The sequence below is a fragment of the Sinocyclocheilus grahami genome, unplaced genomic scaffold (genome assembly GCF_001515645.1).
Source record: "Sinocyclocheilus grahami isolate Dianchi unplaced genomic scaffold, SAMN03320097.WGS_v1.1 scaffold1980.1, whole genome shotgun sequence".
NCBI lineage: Eukaryota > Metazoa > Chordata > Actinopteri > Cypriniformes > Cyprinidae > Sinocyclocheilus > Sinocyclocheilus grahami.
In genome coordinates, this window is record NW_015507159.1 from 27,990 (window position 1) to 30,886 (window position 2,897).

At 33.1% G+C, this 2,897-nt stretch overlaps 1 long non-coding RNA gene across 1 annotated transcript; it reads left to right on the plus strand.

Moving 5' to 3' along the window:
• Positions 1-2,248: 2,248 nt before the first annotated feature.
• On the plus strand, positions 2,249-2,582 carry LOC107573583 (uncharacterized). Its single transcript, XR_001607534.1, has 2 exons — positions 2,249-2,300; positions 2,404-2,582. It is a non-coding gene; the product is annotated as an uncharacterized lncRNA (long non-coding RNA).
• Positions 2,583-2,897: the final 315 nt, after the last annotated feature.

A 2,897-nucleotide genomic window follows, 5' to 3' on the forward strand; every position in this document is an offset into this window, starting at 1 on the left:
CATATAACTACTGACAAAACGACAGCAAAAGTTTAAATTCAGCATACAACAAAAGAATAGTCCTATAACATTAACTGGTAAATGTATTCAAAACTTATAGAGCAGTATTGCATGAAATTAATTGTTCAGACAACTGTGTTTGAAAAGTCTGAACAACATTTGGATACTACAATCCAAAACTCGTACATAAACATTACATTTTAAGCATAATTTATATTGAATTTTATTGTTTTAAAAAAATTATCCAATTAATAGTGTCAATTGTATTAGTATATCTAAGTAAAAATAGTACTGTCAATAATTTATCAAATTAAACAATCTTCTGAAACACAAAAACAACCAAATGCCCCAAATAAACAACTCAAAAACATTATTGTTGCACACAGAAACACTTACACAAAGATGACTCTCACTGGCCTTTAATTCAATTCTATCATGTTCCTTTTGTTCAGTTTGACTGTTTGATAATTATGCTCACGTAGACCATTTTTATCTTACTGATACTGTATCTTAAAATAGTGATGATAATGAATGACTCTTTAAAATCTATCCGATCACCAACACACTTAGCAATACAGTAAATCAATGGAATGAGTCATGCGGCAGTGGCGAGAGTATTAAAAAGAGTTTAAATGAATGAAAGTGAAAGGATTGAATTTATTTCCTTATGAAATTAACTCTTCATGAAACCAATACTCAGGAACTCACACAAAACAGACACCATGCAATAAAACAATAAAACTTATCTGGAGAAGAAATCTTCAAAGAGAGCAATCAACGGCTCTCTCCTCGCCCATTTACGACCCCCTTCTCCCCCTGGCCTCTCTGCCTCTCCCTCTTTTCCCCCAAAAGGTTTCACCCAAAGTTCATTAAGAATATGCATATCCCACAGATCATGTATCTTGTGAACCTGTTGTTTTTCCCCTTCATGTTTAGTGTCATTTTAAAGGTCTTTGTGCGATTGGTAAATTGGTTTCAATTTCAAAGTAGTCATTTATATTGTGAGAAACCCCATTCCATCTAACATTTACTCACCTGTGTGAAGATTAACTCCATCCATGTAGTCTGTGGTCTTATCGTTGATTAATTTGTATTTCATCGATACTACTTTGACTACATGTTTAAGTGTCCTCTCACCTGTTGTACATAAACAGACCTGACGACGCACCAAAAACCTACTGAAAGCTGATTGGACTGCATGTTTTCTTTTGATAATGATTGGTTATATATGCAGAGGGAGAGAAATTTCACTAAGCACCCTTTGTTCCTTTCTCAGCCGCATTTTGAATGGAAGTAAACTACATGCATTATTTGAATATCAATTCTGATTGGTCAGTAATGAGCACAATAGTTCACTATTACATTGTAGATCATGGATAATGGCACATTAAAAAAACTAAAAAATTTTTTTACATTTATATGCACATGAGTTATGCACATTAGTGGACAAATTAATTAAAAACAACTTAATCGGTGTTAATGTTGTTTATTTAAATAGGCTATATTTTTCAGCAGTCTAGGCCTTAGCGTGTTTAGATTTTATCAGATTAAAAAGAGAGAGAGAGAGAGAGAGAGAACCCAATTCAGATGATACCAGGCCATTTAAAATTCATGGTTTCACATGATTGTGAATCAAAAACAGATATAAAATGCAATTTATCATCTCAGATTAGTTTTTTTGTCCTTTTAATACAGTATATTTGTGCACAGGGTTTCCTGTCACATCAGAATGGTGTTGGAAAATATTGTGAATAGTTATTTTGTTACATGAATTCACCACTTTGAAGAGAACAAATGGCTCCAGATCAGTCATGTTTTGTCCTTATTCCTCCAGAGACACAAAATGGAAGCCATTAAAAGATTTATGACTGATGCAGCTGAGCAGCATGTTCATTTCTTACATAAAGCAATGTTATTTGCAATAATTTATTGTTTACAGTTTGTTGTAGAAGTTGCTGTAATAAAAGCAAAGCATGCATGCAAAGCATTGTGGGACATACTCTACTTGAAAAAGGCGGATACTTTGATACTAGTGTGGGCGAGGCTGACAAGTATTTCTGGAAAAACCATAAGAGAAATTGAAACCCCAAACCGAAGTGAACAAGAAACCGCAGACAAATTTTGGTTCAGTCAGACATGTAAGTATTCTATATATATTTTTTTTTACTTAGAAAGAGCTGAGCTAAATTTTATTAATAGGCCTACTCACCTTCTTTTCTCTGTGTTTTAAACATTCATCCTCTTTAATAACATCAACCAGAATGATCTCGCAAAGCACCTTGATGTGAAACTTCAGAAAGGTAAAGAAAAACACTGTATATGTTATGATTTATGTCTGATGCGGCTCAGTGTATATTTCTCATACAGTATAACAAACATCCTCTCTTTTCTCTCTTCTTCAAGTGAGTTCTAGTTGATGAGGAAGAGTTCAGCAGCAACAATCGCATCTACCGTAACACAGCCACAAAAATCAAATCAAAGAAACCTAATATGCTACTGCCTGATGAGATGTTACAATTTTTTGATTGTTCAATATGGGTGACATTTTATTGCTTGAATTATTTGGCGTTGGATGTTGAAATTAAACACTAAACTATAATGGCAAAGGATGATTAATGATTACTTAAAGTATTTCATTTAGCTTGTTATGCTGGCAGTGACCAGGGATTTTGGGGATTGATAAATATGGAATATATTTGGAGTGTGTATGGTTGAGATTTTATTGCTGCTCTTTTGTGAGTGATATTACGGGTTACACATCTTTTAAGATTTAATTGTTATCTGTAATGTAGGTATTAATTATCTTTCTGAGCTAATCAGAGTGATTGATGAAAAAAGGGTTTGCTTTTCAGTTAGATATTCAGAAACTTGTGATGTTTATGAAATAATCACATCAT